The following is an 18,182-nucleotide window of genomic DNA, read 5'->3' on the forward strand; positions in this document are numbered from 1 at the left end:
ACAAGTCAAAGTTCAGCCATATGTTCAGTTGGGCCCATGGACAATAACTGGACACAAGTATCTGCAAAGTGTTTCATCTAAGATTTCCTAGCTAAATAAATGTGACTTTTAGAAAGATGCAGAAACTGTCAGGAGTCAAATGTCCCTGTACCATGAGTTTGAAAAACCAGTAAAAAGCACTCCAACAGGAGAAGAGTTTAGTGTCTAACCATGTAGTCTTATCTAAAGGAAGCCAGTACTAGATTACAAGTACATTGATCAAGAAAGAATTTTCCAGTTCCAGACATCCTTTCCTTTCCTTTCTCTTCTGCACCAAACTCTATATAGCCAGAGGTAGCATAATGAATTGGGAGAAGTGATGTGGAAGAGTGAAGTATAAAACCTCCAAGTAAGATTGTGCACCAAGCCTTTGCAATATGGGCAGAGCTGTCTCATTTCAGAAGAAAGAGCATATCTTTGGAATTTGTCTTTCAGAAAGGGGAAAAGCGGGGAAAAATTACGTTTGTAATTAATATGATTTTGGAAGGCATCTTTTTGCAATTTGTATATAACCTCCATTTATGATAACCATGGCCCCAGTAAGAGACAGAAATAGTAAATTTACTATTAAATTAAAATTTTTAATAATAAAAATGTTAATCAACATTCTCTCTTTTCCTTTGTCTCTACATCTAACAGTATAGATTTGAGCCTCAGTAAGATGAAGAAACCCTTCTTATGAAATAGCAACATCATTAAAAATTACAGCAATTAGGGCTGTTATTATTACAAAAATAAACAAATATTTATTTGGCAATGGAACAGAATGGAAAGCTCTGATACAGGCCAAGAGCTCTAAAGAAATAGTAGACAATATTGGAAATAGTACAAATAAAGATTTACTAAACAGAATTTGAATCAATGAATACTGTCTAGCAAGTGACACCCATTATTAGCTCCAGGGGAGGAGTTGCATGGCATGAAGCATAGCAAATAGCATAATAACTACTAATAAAGGAGCAATAGACCCTGGTTGTCAACCCAGTCCATGGTTTGCAGGCACCAGGTCTCCAAGAATGATAGAACTCAAACAGCTAGTGGATGAGACAATGCTTTACTCACATAAAGAGACAGAGGAAGATCAGCTTCCATAGTAAGCATTAGTCCTCCATGGCCAAAGGGGCTCCTCCTATAGACAAGCAAAAAGATGGTTTGCAGGCCACCCTTCCCTGCTGGGAACGGTTAGAGCAGTGGGGTTGGCCAGATGCCATAATGCATGCACTTAAGGAGAACAAAGAAGCAAACATCAAGACTAGAAGAGATAAAGACATTCCTAAGGAGATAGGCTCAGCACAGGCTGTGAGGTTTTTTATCTCTTTGTAAGGAAATGTTCACATATCAAAGTGCATTACATGCAGCTCTTCAGGGGTACAGAGACTGTGTTCTTGTGACTACCTTTCCCAAAAAACATCCATTTGAAAAAAAAGCATATAAGTATTCCTATGCCATTTAATAAACATAAATTAACATCGAATTAGATAGGCAAAACTTACAAAATTTAAACTTCTATGAAGAAAGTATGAAATATGCAAAATAAGATGTGGAAAGCACAATGTATAAATAATGAAAGAGTAATATATTGATTATGTTATAATTACATATTCTATGCAGATAAAAAAGTGAGAAGATAAACCTAAGACTTGAAAATATATTTTAAAATATAACAATATAGAATTGGCATTAACATATGGTATATTAAAATACCTAAGAAAGAAAATAATATTAGTAAAATAGGCAAGGAATATGATCAGACAACAGGAAACCTAAATAATTTAGCAAAGAATCCTCAATGCAATGGTAAAGATAGATTCTTTAATACTCATCAACTTGGAAAAAAAATATTTAAGGTAAAAATTTAGAATATGTTAAGTTGAGTTGATTACTTATATATACGCACACATATCTTTTTGTTTGACAAAAGAAAAAGTAAACACGTTGTTTTGGAAAGCACTTGAAAAAATAGTATATTTAATGTCAAAAATTCATATGTTTTCTCATAATTCAGCTTTGGTTAGCCTATTGAGTAATTCCAAGTGGTAAGAAAAAGCTTAATTATTGAAAACTCTATCAATATGTTATATGTAATTAAAAGTTTGAAGTAATGTATTCATTAATAAAAACTTACATAATGGCCTAGCCACACTGTGGAAAACTGTTCTTTAAAAATTAAACATACAAATAATTTGTTGCATTGAAAAAATACTGATGTTTTGTTAAATACCAAACCTGACTGTGAAATGATAATTTTCACAAATCTTGTAAAGGTAATTATTAAAAAGTTTCAGTAAAGGAGCACCTGGGTGGCTCAGTTGGTAAGCATCTGCCTTCGGCTCAGGTCATGATCTCAGGTACCGGGATCTCAGGGTCCTGAGATTGAGCCCTGGATCAGGCTTCCTCTCAGCAGGAAGTCTGCTTCTTTCTGCCTCTACACCCCCTTCCCCCCACACACACACTCGTGCCCTCTCTCTCAAATAAATAAATAAAATCTTAAAAAAAAAAACCCACCATTTTATCCCTCAGTGTATTTAATTGAAATGAGTGCTTCTTAAAGGTGTTAAATTGGTTGTGTGCATCTAACATGAGAAATATTTAATACAGTTTAAATTTATAATTTCTTGGAGTCATATTAATCTCAATTGTGTATCTCTTAGAAGAGATATAATTAACACTTTAACAGCTATTTTTTTTTAAGATTTTATTTATTTATTTGACAGAGAGACAGAGAGAGAGCACAAGCAGACAGAGCGGCAGGCAGAAGCAAGCGGAGAGCCGGATGCGGGGCTCCATCCCAGGACCCTGGGATCATGACCTGAGCCGAAGGCAGACGCCCAATGACTGAGCCACCCAGGCACCCACAGCTAGTTTTGATAGAAGTGTTTTTCTCTAATAGCATCTTGAGAAACAAATGTATTTAAAACAAAGTTAGAGAAAAGAGTAAAATAAGGGAAAAAAAATGGAATTAAATAGACCAAAAAAATATGCACACTAGTTCTCTTTTAATGACTCTACTGATTGCTCTGAGACTTTTCAATTTTATCACTCAATTTTACACTATTATGTACAATGTCATCTTTCTCACTGATGTCTTTTGAAAATAGGAAATTACTTCATTTGTTAATACTATTCCAAGTAGTAAGGTAATTTAGTGGTATTGCAACAAAAAAGCAATGAATTTCCAGTGAGGATTTCTTCCATAAAATATTTATTTAACTATTGTCTTTCTTTTATTTGATTATTATTTAACTGGTATAGGGAGTACAAATACCTGATTTTTATTTTTTATTTTTTGTATGACATAGCCTGTGTATTTGCTCTTTTATTTTACCCTTAATAGATTTAAGCAGAATTGGAAGGAAATTTCTAACTTGGGTAATTATAGACTTTATAATGGAAAAAGTATCATTGAATTACTTCAAAATACAAATTGCTCATTTACAAATTTGGGACTTATTTGCACTGGTGCCATTACCAGAGGAAAAACACAATCACAAACTTTGCCTTAACATTTATATCTATGAGAAACCACTGACATTCAGTTAGTGCTATTAAAAATTTTTAAATAATAATTTTATTCAACTGCATGGATCTGGAGAGAATCTGTTTTACAAGGATGATATTATCTTAATTAAAAGTGCATTTATGTGTGAAAGCATAAGGTCAAATGCATTTCTGCTTTACATATTATCCAGAAGCTTGCACAAAAGTTGTAAGTTATTCAATCATAATTATACTTTTAAATTTCTGTTTTACTTTATCTCTGTGAGGCTTCAGCTCCTTTTTTCAGATTAGGGAAGGCCATACTGCCTAAGCATTTTTAACTGATCTAAGTGAAAAAAAAATTGCATTTCTATTTAAATTTTTTAAATTAATTTTACAAAACTGTTTTATAACTTATGAACAAGAGTCTACTAAATTGTACACAAAGAGTTTATAATGAAGATAGTTATATAAGTAATTTCGAAGACACCCTTGCTATTCACTCATTCCTCATCAAATTCTCAATAACAACATCATCAAATTTCTGTAATGTATTTTATGTTTTAATTAATTAATTTTGAAATGAGAGTTCAATTAACCAATTAATAGCTTACATATTGATTTCCCTGAATTGCATTAAGTATAGTGCAGAATATATTTTTTATTTATTTAATTTATTTATTTGGTGCAAAAAGGTGGTTTTACTTAAGCACAGGGACAAGACCCGTGGGCAGAAAGAGCTGCCCAGAATATATTTTAAAAAAAATACAAGATCAGTATCAATATGAAGCCAGTGTCTTTTTCAAAACATGAGGTTTATACATGAATCAACTAAGAAGTAGATTTGATCTGGTCAAAGAATTTACATGACATCATTATCAAATTTATCTACTTTACTCCTCTTCAAAACATAGTGAGCTCTTTTAAATGCATGAAGATTGTCCTCTCATTTCTCTGTTGTACTTGATCTCCTGCTGATCATATCATGTCTTCTGAATAAAAATTCTATGAACAAGACTCGGGGGAAAAAGGCATTTAAGAGTGCTAAGCCATGAGACCCTTTCTCTGCCATGTCTGTGTCTGGCATGACTTGCAGAGAATACCCTGTTTATGCCTTGCATAGAGTGAGAAGCAGAAAAACGGGGTAGGAAGGTGACTCCAGGACAATATTTACTTAATTTATGGATTCACTGTCTAATCATTCATTCATTCAGCCAATTAGTCATCATTCCATAATTACATAATTAGTATATAGAGCTGAATAACACCATCTTTGATATCTAGTACCTCACAACCTAGCATAAAAAACAGTCAAGCAGAAACAATTACAGTGAAATCATGATAAATTTCATAATGAAGTTTGTTTTAAATGTTAACAAGAACAAAGAAAAAGGAAACTATGAATTGACAAAAAGAGTGACCCAAGGTTTGCATATTAAAGAAAAGATCTGGGCCTTAAAGAATGTGTAATCCAAGAACAGGTGAAAAGACAATTCTATAAAAATAAAGAAGGAATGTTCAATTTTTGTTTTATTAATTTTTAAGACAAATGTTAATTTCTAGAGTTTCAGATAAAAATACAGTATTTGCATATCCATTCTCTCAAATAATGTTTGTTAAATCAGCAAGGACTGTGATAGAAACTTCAAAAATATTATTAGCACAGCAATATATTTAAAAGCCAAAAACTATTTGAAAATAGTCAAACATTATTTTAAATAATTTTGACCAATATTTCTACCTTTTAGCTATGAATAATGTTAAGTCTATTGAAATCTGTATTAGAGCTCTCCAGAAAATCAATCAAAATGATATGTATCTATATAGATATTTCTCTCTATATATCTTATAGATATATATGTAGGTATATATTTGTATGAGTTATTTTTAAATTTATTATAAGAATTGGCTCACAGGATTATGGAGGATGAGAAATCCCATCTGCTTTCTTACCAACTGGAGACCTAGGAAAGCTAATAAGTCCAAAGGCCTGAAAACTGGGACAACTCTTGGTACAAATTCTAGTCCAAGTCCAAAACCCTGAGACCTAGGAATGCTGGTGGTGTAAGTACTGGTCCAAGGACAGGAGGAGATAGATGTTGAGCTCAACAGTCACACACACACGCGCGCACACACACACACACAGGAAGATAGATAATGCTCCCTTCTCTATCATTTTTGTTCTATTCAGCCCCGCAACAGATTGGATGATGCCCACCAGCATTGGAGATGGGAATCTGCTTTACTCAGTCTACTGATTCAAATGTTCATCTCTTCCAGAAACACCCTCACAAATATATCAAGAAATATTTAACCAACTACCTGGGCTCCCCTTGATGTAATCAAGTTGACATAAAACTAACCATCATGTAATCCATTTAAAAAAAGAAAAAACCTAATCATTGACTTTGTGATAAGAGCCATCCCCAAACTTTTTTGAAATTTTTTTCAAATTCTAAGTGAAACATTAAAATTTAAAAAGATGATTTCAGTATTTCTAACTAAATTTAACAGTTATCTCACTGAACTGCTAACTCAGCAGTTAGCTAACTTCTCAAACCAAAATATTTCTGCTAAAAAGACATCCAAGAAGCTTCATTTAACCTCCAAATCCAAATGATCAGTTTTTTACTTTATTAAATGTGTAGTAAGAAGGAAAACTATGTGAATATAACGAACGCCTTCTGATAAGAATTAAGCAGAATGCAAAAGAATGGATAAGTGTAAATACCTAACACTAGAGGAAGTCACACATCAACATAGAACTTTGTCCTTTGATAAAAGTTAATCAATGAATTATTAGTACGGATTTGGAAAAAAATGCATGTATGTCATTTCTAATGGACATGAACAGAGGAATGTTAAATTCAGTCCAGTGTGAATGAGAGAGAAATATAAATGTTTCTTACTTATTTCTATAAGATTGGGGATTGACAATAAAATGTTTCATAACACATTTTCCTTTAAATGTCCAAAAATTTAGATTATTTTTATTTTTATTTTATTTTATTTTTTAGTGGCAAAATGTGTTATTTTATTTTATTTATTTTTTATTTATTTTCTGTTTACTTTTTATTCAAGTTTTTATTTAAATTCCAGTTGGTTAAAATATAGTGTGATATTGGTTTCAGTAGTAGAATTTTGTGATTCATCACTTATATACAACACCAAATGCTCATCACAACAAGTGCCCTCCTTATTACCCATCACCCATTTAACCTATCCTCCCCACCCACCTCCCTTCCAGCAACCCTCCGTTTGTTCTCTATAGTTAAGAGTCTTTTTTATGGTTTGCCTTTGTCCTTTCACCTACTCCCAAGTTCATCTGTTTTATTTCTTAAATTCCACATATGAGTGAAATCATATGGTATTTGTCTTTCTCTGACTGACTTATTTTGCTTAACATAATGCTCCCTAGCTCCATTCATGTCGTTGTAAATGGCAAGATTTCCTTCTTTTTTATGGCTGAGTAATATTCCATTATGTATATATACCACATCTTCTTTATCCATTTATCAGTCAGTAAACATTTGGGCTCGTTCCATAGTTTGGCTATTGTTGATAATGCTGCTATAAACATCGGGGTGCATGTGTCCCTTCAAATCAGTATTTTCATATCCTTTGGGCAAATACCTAGTAGTGCATATGCTAGATCATAGGGTAGTTCTATTTTTTACTTTTTTTGAGGAACTCCATACTGTTTTCCAGAGTGGCTGCACCAGTTTGAATTCCCACCATCAGTGCTGCAAGGGGGTCCCTTTTTTCTGAATCCTCGCCAACACCCATAGTTTCCTATGTTGTTAATTTTAGGTATTCTGACTGGTGTGAGGTGATACCTTATTGTAGTTTTGCTTTGCATTTCCCTGATGATGAGTAATGTTGAGCATCTTTTTGTGTGTCTGTTATCCATCTGGATGTCTTCTTTGGAAAAATGTTTATTCATGTATTCTGCCCATTTCTTAACTGGATTATTTGCTTTTTGGGTGTTGAGTTTGATAAGTTCTTTATAGATTTTGGATACCAGCCCTTCATCAGATACATCATTTGCAAATATCTTCTCCCATTCTGAAGGTTGCCTTTTAGTTTCGTTAATTGTTTTCTTCACTTTTTTCACAAGCTTTTTATCCTGATGAAATCCCAATAGTTCATTTTTGTTTTTGTTTCCCTTGCCTCAGGAGATATAGCTAGTAAGAAGTTACTACAGCCAATGTCAAAGAGGTTGCTGCCTGTGTTCTCCTCTAGGATTTTGATGGTTTTCTGTCTCACATTTAGGTCTTCATCCACTTTGAATTTATTTTTGTGTATGGTGTGAGGAAAAAGTCCAGGTTCATTCTTCTGCGTGTGGCTGTCCAATTTTCCCAACACCATTTTTTCAACAGACTTTTTTCCATTGGATATTATTTCCTGCTTTGTTGAAAATTAGTTGACCATAGAATTGAGGGTCCATTTCTGGGTTCTCTATTCTGCTCCATTTATCTATGTGTCTGTTTTTGTGCTAGTACCATACTGTTTTGATCAGCACAGCTTTGTAATATACCTTGATGTTGGGAATTGTGATGCCTTCAGCTTTGCTTTTCTTTTTCAAGATTGCTTTGGCTATTTGGGGTCTTTTGTGGTTCCATACAAACTTTAGGATTTTTTGTTCTAACTCTGCAAAAAATGCCGGTGGCATTTTAATAGGGATTGCATTAAATGTGTAGATTGCCTGGGTAGTATAGATATTTTACCAATATTTTTTTCTCCCAATCCATGAAGCACAGGATGTTTTTCCATTTCTTTGTGTCATCTTCAACTTGTTTCATAAGTGTTCTATAATTTTCAGAGTACAGATCTTTTACATCTTGGATTAGGCTTATTCCTATGTATCTTATGGCTTTGGTGCAATTGTAAATAGGATCAATCCTTGATTTCTCTATTGGTGTATAGAAATACAACATATTTCTGTACATTGATTTTGTATCCTGTAACTTTACTGAATTTGTGTATCAGTTCTAGCAATTTTTTGTGGTGTCTCTTAGGTTTTCTACATAGAATATCATGTCATCTGCGAAGAGTGAAAGTTTGACTTCTTGCCAAATTGGAAAACTTTTTGTTGTCTGGTTGCTGTGGGTAGGACTTCAGCACTATGTTAAGTAACAGTGGTGAAGGTGTACATCCCTGTCTTGTTCCTAACCATAGAGGAAAAGCTCTCAGTTTTTCCCTATTGAGGATTTCATTAGCTGTGAGTCTTTCATATATGGCCATTATGATGTTGAGATATATTCCCTCTATCCCTACTTTGTTGAGGATTTTTATTAAGAATGGATGCTGTACTTTGTCAAATGCTTTTTCTGCATCTATTGAGAGGATCATGTGGTGCTTATCCTTTCTTTTATTAATATGGTGTATCATGGTCATTGATTTGCAAATGTTGAGCCACGCTACAGCCCAGAAATAAATCCCACTTGATCATGGTGAATGATTCTTTTAATGTACTATTGGATTCAATTTGCTAGTATTTTGGTGAAAATTTTTACATCCATGTTCATCAGGGATATTGACCTATAATTCTCTTTTTTAGTGGGGTCTTTGTCTGGTTTTGGAATCAAGGTAATGCTGGCCTCATAAAATGAGTTTGGAAGTTTTCCTTCCATTTCTATTTTTTGGAACAGTTTCAGAAAAATAGGTATTAACTCTTTCATATTTGATAGAATTCCCATGGGGAGCCATCTAGCTCTAAACTTTTATTTGTTGGAGATTTTTAATTACTGATTCAGTTTATTTGCTGGTTATTGGTCTGTTCAAGTTTTCTATTTCTTCCTGTTTCAGTTTTCATAGTTTATATATTTCTAGGAATGCATCCATTTCTTCCAGATTGCCCAGTTTGCTGACATATAATTTTTCATAATATTCTCTTATGATTGTGTGTATTTCTGTGATGTTGTTTGTGATCTCTCCTCTCTAATTTGTGATTTTATTTATTTGTGTCCTTTCTCTTTCCTTTTTGATAAGTCTGGCTATGGGTTTATCAATTTTATTAATTCTTTCAAAGAACCAGCTCCTGGTTTTATTGATCTGTTCTACTGTTTTTGTTTGTTTCTATATCATTTATTTCTGCTCTAATCTTTATTATTTCCCTTCTTCTGCTGGCTTTAGGCTTCATTTGCTGTTCTTTTTCTAGCTCCTTTTGGTGAAGTTTAGGTTGCATATTTGAGATTTTTCTTGCTTCTTGAGGTACACCTGTATTGCTATATACTTCCCTCTTATGACTGCTTTTGCTGCATCTCAGTGGTTTTGAACCATTGTGTTTTATCATTTGCTTCCATGTATTTTTCATTTCTTATTTGGTTTCCTGGTTGGCCCATTAATTATTTAGTAGCATGTTGTTTAACCTCCATGTATTTGTGGTCTTTCCAAATGTTTTCTTGTGGTTCACTTTAAGTTTCATAGTGTTGTGGTCAGAAAATATGCATGTATGATCTCAGTCTTTTTTATTTCTTGAGGCCTTATATATGATAGATGTGATCTATTCTGGAGAATGTCCCATGTGCACTTGAAAAGAATGCATATTCTGCTGTTTTAGGATTAAATGTCCTGAATATATCTGTTAATTCCATCTGGTCCAGTGTTTCATTCAAAGCCATTGTTTCCTTGTTGATTTTCTGCTTAGATGATCTGTCCATTGCTGTAAGTAGGGTGTTAAGTCCCATACAATTATTGTATCATTATTATCAATGAGTTCCTTTATGTTTGTTATTAATTGCTTTATATATTTGGGTGCTCCCAAGTTAGGGGCATAAATATTTACAATTGTTAGATCTTGTCAGATAGTCCCCTTTATTATGATACAGTGCCCTTCTTCATTTCTCATTATTGTCTTTGGTTTAAAATCTAGTTTGTCTGATACAGGTATGACTACTCTGGCTTTCTTTTGATGTCTGTTAGAATGATAAATGGTCTCCATCCCCTCACTTTCAATCTGCTGGTGTCTTTAGGTCTAAAATGGGTTTCTTGTAAGCAGCATATAGATGGGTCTTGTTTTTTTGTTTTTTTTTTTTTTTAATCCATTCTGATACCCTATGTCTTTTGATTGGAGCATTTAGTCCATTTACTTTCAGAGTAATTATTGATAGATATGAATTTAGTGCCATTTTATTACCTGTTTTGTCCTTGTTTCTGGAGGTTTTCTCTGTTCCTTTCTAGTCTTTGTCACTTTCGGTTTCTCTCCCATTCGAAGAGTCCCCTTTAATGTTTCTTACAGGGCTGGTGTAGTGGTCATGAACTCCTTTAGGTTCTGTTTGTTTGGGAAACTCTTTTTTTTTTTTTTTTTAGAGATTTTATTTATTATTCTGAATGACAGCCTTCTGGATAGAATATTCTTGGCTGCATATTTTTTCCCATTCAGCACATTGAATATATACTGCCACTTTCTTCTAGCCTGTCAAGTTTCTGTGGAGAGATCTAATGCTAATCTTATTTGTTTTTCCTTTTAAGTTAGGGACTTCTTTTCTCTTGCTGATTTTAGGATTTTTTCTTTAGTTTTATATTTTGCAAATTTAAATATGTTATGTCTTGTGTTGGCTTGCTTCTGTTGATTTTGACAGGAATTCTCTGTGCCTCCTAGATTTGGATATGTTTCCTTCCCCAGATTAGGGAAATTTTCAGCTATAAATTTCCTCAAATAAACCTTCTGTGTCTTTTCCCCTTCTTCTTCTGGGACTCCTATGATACAAATGTTATTATACTTATGGAGTGGCTGAGTTCCCGAAGTCTATATTCATGATCCAATATTTTTCTTTCCTTCTTCTTTTCAGCTTCATTGTTTTCTCTAATTTTATCTTCTATATCACTCTTTCCGCTGTAATGTGTTCATTACACCCAGTCATTTTTGCATCTGGGTTATAGCATTTTTCATTTTGGCCTGACTTTCAGGTGTTTTATCTCTGTAGTAAAGAACTCCCTGATGTCTTCTATTTTTTTCTCAAACCCAACTAGTATCCTTATGATTGTTGCTTTAAATTCTGGATGAAGCATATTACTTTTATCTGTTTTGATTAAATCCCTGGCTGTGACCTCTTCTGATTCTTTCTTTTGAATGAATTCCTCCATTTTGGCATTTTGTCTAGGTCTCTATCTTATTCTATGTGTTTTTTTAAATTTAATTTAATTTTGTTATGTTATGTTAATCACCATACATTACATCATTAGTTTTGGATGTAGTGTTCCATGATTCATTGTGCATAACACCCAGTGCTCCACACAGAATGTGCCCTCTTTAATACCCATCACCAGGCTAACCCATCCCCCCACCCCCTCCCCTCTAGAACCCTCAGTTTGTTTCTCAGAGTCTATAGTCTCTCATGTTTTTTCTCCCCCTCTGATTCCCCCCTTTCCTTTTTTCCTTCCTGCTATCTTCTTTTTTTTTTTTTTTAACATATAATGTATTATTTGTTTCAGAGGTACAGGTCTGTGATTCAACAGTCTTAACACAATTCAAAGCGCTCACCATAGCACATACCCTCCCCAATGTCTATCACTCAGCCACCCCATCCCTCCCACCCCCCCCACCACTCTAGCAACCCTCAGTTTGTTTCCTGAGATTAAGAATTCCACCTATCAGTGAGATCATATGATACATGTCTTTCTCTGATTGATTTATTTCGCTCAGCATAATAACCTCCAGTTCCATCCACGTCGTTGCAAATGGCAAGATTTCATTCCTTCTGATGGCTGCATAATATTCCATTGTGTGTGTGTGTGTGTGTGTGTTTGTGTGTGTGTGTGTATACCACATCTTCTTTATCCATTCATCTGTCATTTATAGCAGCAATGTCCATAATAGCCAAACTATGGAAAGAGCTACGATGTCCATCAACAGATGAATGGATATTCTGTGTGTTTTGAAAGCCTGTTGTGTTTCCTGCTCCTGAGAGTAATGGCTTTATAGAGAGGTCATATACTGTTTAGTGCCTGGTACTTCAGGAAGTGTCTTTGGTGTATGTGTGGGCACTCTGTTGCTGTGTTTTGGCTGCTTTTTCCCTAAGCTCAGTCCTCTGCAGAATTTCTCTTTGCCTGCATTTGGGATTGTTTGGACTTTGGCCAGAATGTGGTGATTTTAACTAGGTGTACTCTGGTCTGCTTGTTAAAAGAGACCCAATGCCATTTCCACTAGAGCTGAAGTTTTGTGGAACTCTATGGTCAATAGATGTGGAGCATGGTGGGGGGTAGAGGGGGGAGTTGTGCTGGTCTTCTGGGGGAGGGGCCTGCTTCTGTGCTTCTCAGCCACATGTGCCTGAGAAAAACAGCACTTGCTGAACTCAGGGGGTGGGCCTTGGTATAAGCTATTTAGGCTGCCACTCTTGGCACTGTGCTGCTTTCCAAAGTTAGTTTATTCTGAGGGGAGGGGAAGAGAAATGGCACCAGCCCCTTCCCTCATCCCCAGAGAGGGTAGTTCGTGCCCACCACTGTCCGGGAAGCACCCCAGAAGAGTGAACAGTCTTCTCTCATGTGTCCCAGGTGTCCCTCAGATTTCTGCATTCACCCAGGCTGTGTCCAGGCTGTCTGCCCACCCAGCAACACAGTGCACCTGTGTTTTATCCCGGGCAGGTTGGTTGAGTGTTAAAACTCCAAACTTTGGGGATCTGGCTTGGAATGGACCTGTGCTGGTCTTCTGGGGAAGAGTCTTGCTATGTTGAGACTAACGCAGGTTTGTCCCAGTAGGGCAGTTCTCACCTAAGGACTGGGGCATTGAGTTTGAAGTAAAACACAGCAAAAAGCTGGTGTCCAGGTTAACCATCATCAGCAGGTATCTCTGCGCCTATGCTAAGGGGCGAGGGAGGGTCATGGCACCTGCCAGTTCTTTTGTACCAGGAAAAGCAATGCCACCTCTCCCAGATGTGCTCCAAGAAGGGGTGAATGTCTTTCTCAGTGCATCCCGGGGGATCCTCAGATGACTCCATCTGCTCCTGGCCTTCTGCCCTCCTTCTCCATGGGAGCAATTGCACCCTTAGGTCTCCACATCAGCCAGGCTGCCGACCTCCTAAACTCAAGTCGTTGAGCCCTGCTGGTTGTAAAAACTCATGAAAATCAGCCCCCCCTTATTTTCCCAGTCAATGGCTTTGGGGAACAGCTTTCCTTGTGTAATCTCTGTGCTCCTCTCTCTCTCTTATACTCACTTTCTCTGATCTCTCTCTGTGACCAGGGCTCTCTCCCCTCTACAGTTCCCATTATCTCTTTCTCCCCCAAATCATGTCTCTGCACCTCCTACCTTCTGTGATGTAGCCTATTCTCTCCCTCTGGTTGTGTAGTTTGTTCTGTCAGTCTTTGATTGATTTCTTGGGTATTCAGAATGATTTGATATTTATCTAGCTATGTTTGAGGACCCAATTAAGCCTAGGGTCCTCCTACCACTCCACTATCTTAGCTCCTCCCAATTTAGGTTATTTTTAGATGTGGGTGATAATGTATGTTTGAGAAAGCCATACATACAATGTGCATATTTTGAAAATAATTCCATGGAATTTTATCATGAAAGTTAATTGTGTTATCATTTCTTCTTTCTTCTACAGTTCTGATAGGTAATTACCATTTGTAAATATTTTGTCTATTGTGTTTCAACTGACAATATTTCTAAAGAAATATATCTACTATCTATCTCTCCTTAAAAATCATGTCCTTGAGGGGTGCCTGGGTGGCTTGGTCGGTTAAGCAGCTGCTTTCAGCTCAGGTCATGATCCCAAGGTCCTGGGATCGAGTCCCGCATCAGGCTCCCTGCTCACTGGAGAGTTTTCTTCTCCCTCTCCTCCTGCTTGTGCTCTCTCTCTCTTGCTGTATCACTTGCTCACTCTCTCTCAAATAAATAAAAATCTTATAAAAAATGATGTCCTTGAGCAATTCATTCTGTGCAAGTATGGAAGATTAAAGCTTACCACAAAATTATACTGATTTTTTTTTATGGTTTCAAACATGTTTCCATAATTTATTTTATAGTATAAGGCTGCAACAGGTGTTAGAGATCATGTAGCTCATGCTTCTCAAAGCCTTCTGTTTTTACTGGCAGATGTACAACATTTGGTAGATATTAATAAAAAAAATCATGTATCATAAAGGGATGGATATCATCCAAATTTAGCACAACTTGAGTTAAACTGTTGGTGGGAGCTCTTCAGATATATTTTTGGCAGTGTGCTAAATGTTAAGTGAGGAAAAAATGAATGAAAATGATTGAGTATTATGTTTGCACACAATTTGCCCTAAAACTATGAATTTATAGAATTATGAAACCTAAATGTATCATTTATTCTAGTCCCGCATCTCATATATTCTTATAATATATATTACATAATGACAACTGTATCCTTTGCTTTGAGTGTTTCTAAGGCTACAAATAATCATCTTTGTGTTTGGTGCTTTTAATTGCATGACACTTTGCCCTGTACCTGTAGTTAACTCTTTGAGTCCCAGTTGTAACATGCATTCCTCCAGAAAGGATTTTCCTTCTCCTCTCGTAGAGGTATTGCCCACTACCAATATGCTACTACCTTGGTTTTTCTAGCCAACTAGGTGGTATGAATTGAAGATATATAATTAGAGATTTTCCCAGTAGCTTTTTCTTTTACTTCTCCCCTTCAGCTAGGGCTGAGATAGACATGGATCCCGACTATCACCCTAAACCACTCACTGCCACCCTAAACCACCCTAAATCGCCTAAATGGTATTTTTTTTTCTAATTCACCTTCCCAGGAAGCTGAATTTTTCTGAGAAATCTATAATCTAATTTCTTGCCTACAGAGCTCCCCAGTAGCATTTCCAAGCTCCCTTATAACCAATGCTACCTGGCCCAAGGGTAAAAGCTGACCTTCCTGCTCACAAGCCTGTATGAATTTCCTCTATCTTACAGTATTTGTATCCTCTGAGAATTTCTGTTAATTTCCTGAAAAGCCAGCCAAGCATTAAAAAAAAATAAGAAAAATATTTCTTCCTTCATTTAATACCCTTGTATTCAAAGATTTTTAGATGTTCTTCACTGGGAAATTATTTCTGGTTGTCTTATTTAAAAATACATCTAAAACAGCTTTTTCCCATCTTTGTCCATTCAGAGAGAAAACAAATATGAGGAGAAAGATAACTAGTAACACCTTGCAACCTGGAAAGAAGATGTGGTATATATACACAATGGAATATTATGCAGTCATCAAAAAGAATGAGATCTTGCCATTTGCAATGACGTGGATGGAGCTGGAGGGTGTTACGCTGAGTGAAATAAGTCAAACAGAGAAAGACATGTATCATATGACTTCACTGATATGAGGAATTCTTAATCTCAGGAAACAAACTGAGGGTTGCTGGAGTGGTGGGGGGGGTGGGAGGGATGGGGTGGCTGGGTGATAGACATTGGGGAGGGTATGTGCTATGGTGAGCGCTGTGAATTGTGCAAGACTGTTGAATCACAGATCTGTACTTCTGAAACAAATAATGCAACATATGTTAAGAAAAAAGAAAAAGAAGAAGATAGCAGGAGGGGAAGAATGAAGGGGAGTAAGTCGGAGGGGGAGACGAACCATGAGAGACGTTGGACTCTGAAAAACAAACTGAGGGTTCTAGAGGGGAGGGGGGTGGGAGGATGGGTGAGCCTGGTGATGGGTATTAAAGAGGGCACATTCTGCGTGGAGCACTGGGTGTTATGCACAAACAATGAATCATGGATCACTACATCCAAAACTAATGATGTAATGTATGGTGATTAACATAACAATAAAAAATAAGAAAAAAGGTATTCACATTCACCACACAAACTACAGCAACAAGCTATAAAAGTATATAAAGGTAAATAAAGGTAAATAAAGACACATATATATGGTTCAGTAATGATATGAAAATATTTCTCTCTCATATATATACAGTATGTAACAAAAGTTAAAAAAAGAAGATGTTTTCAACTGGTCAAAATAATGTTAAATTCAAAAGGGAGAATAAAGAGAAGAAAATAACAAGGACAGATTTAAAAAGTGCACTACCAAATATTAAAACATAAAGGCACAGTGATTAAAATTTTGGTACATATAAAATGATCAGTGGGCTGGATTAATGGAATATAATAAAACAACATCTTTATTAAACTATTTTTATCATTTCTATCATTTCTAAGTGATGTGAAATATTTTCTATAGTTTGGTTTCATAAATGAAATAGTGGAATATTTATTTGGCATAAAATCATAAATATGCTAACATTAATTTATGGCTCATTAATCATTTAATACAAATGTTGACATATACTCTCTTTTGAACTAAATACTGTAGAGTCAGCCTTATTTAGATAATGCATTCATCTGGATAGATACTAACTTTTAAAGTTTATTCTAGGCTAAGAGATTTTTCCACAATAAACATAGGATGAGGTCTACATACTGAAAATGAGTTAAATAAATTGGTAGAAAGTCAGAGAGAATGGAATGTTGAGGAAGGGTATTGGCAAAAATATTTCATAGTGGCCAGGCATATAGGACCCCTGAGTTTCAGTTCCAAATATGCATTTATTACTACTTTGTTATTCCGGTAGTCCTCATGTCATTTTCCATTAGTTATAGTAGATAAGTTGTCTGAGGGCTAGGCAGTATAGGTGCTTAATAAATATCAACTTTCATTTTCTCTCCTTTTCTCTGTCTATCACTTGCCTCATCACCCCTCACAACATCCAGAACATTCTGAGAAGCCATCATATTCTAAATTCAGGTTTTCATATTTACAAGTTTAGGTTCTCAGGTTCTTTAGTTTCTAAGAGTCTAATATATAAAACATAATGCAAAATAGCCAATATAGTGATTTTTCAATGAAATAATAGTGGCCTTCCCCCCAGAAAAGTAGATTTTAAGTTTTTCTTCCTGATATCAGGACACTTTGAAAATATTTATCCTCTTCTTCCTCATGAAGAATATAAAATAATAAACAGTAACTCAGAGGGTCTAAACAGAGGCTGCTGCCTTCTGTTGAATATAGCATTTATTTGTTATAGGAGCCAGGCAACACTGCCAGTCTCAGACTTCTGCTTAGGGTCTTGACTTAATACGGAATCTCAGGTTCACCCTCCTAAACTTAGAGTGAGCTGAGGCTTAGTTTCCAGCTAATGTCATCATTTGTATAGTAAATCATGGCTTTTATAAAGCTTATTGTTCATTGTATCAATTATTTGGTTCTGCTGCAGAACAAAAATCTAAAATAGCAGTGACATCAGTGAGATAGAAAATTTTTTTTATCATGTAAATGTCCAGGTAAAGAGTCTAAGACTGGCATTGCTCTCCAATATCTCAGAGACCTGGGTCCTTCTATCCTTTTGATCTGCCATATGTGGTCTTTACCTTAGGTCTCCACGTGCTTCCTTCTGCAAATTACAGCACAGGGAGGAAGACAAACAGTAAGGGGGGGGTAATATCTCTTGACAGTCCCTACACTTGAACACATGGCACTTTTTATTATCATTTGTTGACCAAACTTAGTCATATAGCTATATTTACCTCAAAATAAACCTGAGTAATAGTCACTTTGACCTGTGCCCAACTAAACATTTTGGGTTCCTATTACTATAAAATGAGAAAATGGATATTAAGAGTAAGCCCACTTTGCCACACTCATGACTGGTGTAAGCTGAGTGTTACAGTTACTGCTGCTGTTGTTTCCTCTTATTTTCTG

This window comes from Zalophus californianus, chromosome 9 (assembly GCF_009762305.2).
Source record: "Zalophus californianus isolate mZalCal1 chromosome 9, mZalCal1.pri.v2, whole genome shotgun sequence".
In the NCBI taxonomy this organism is placed as follows: Eukaryota; Metazoa; Chordata; class Mammalia; order Carnivora; family Otariidae; genus Zalophus; species Zalophus californianus.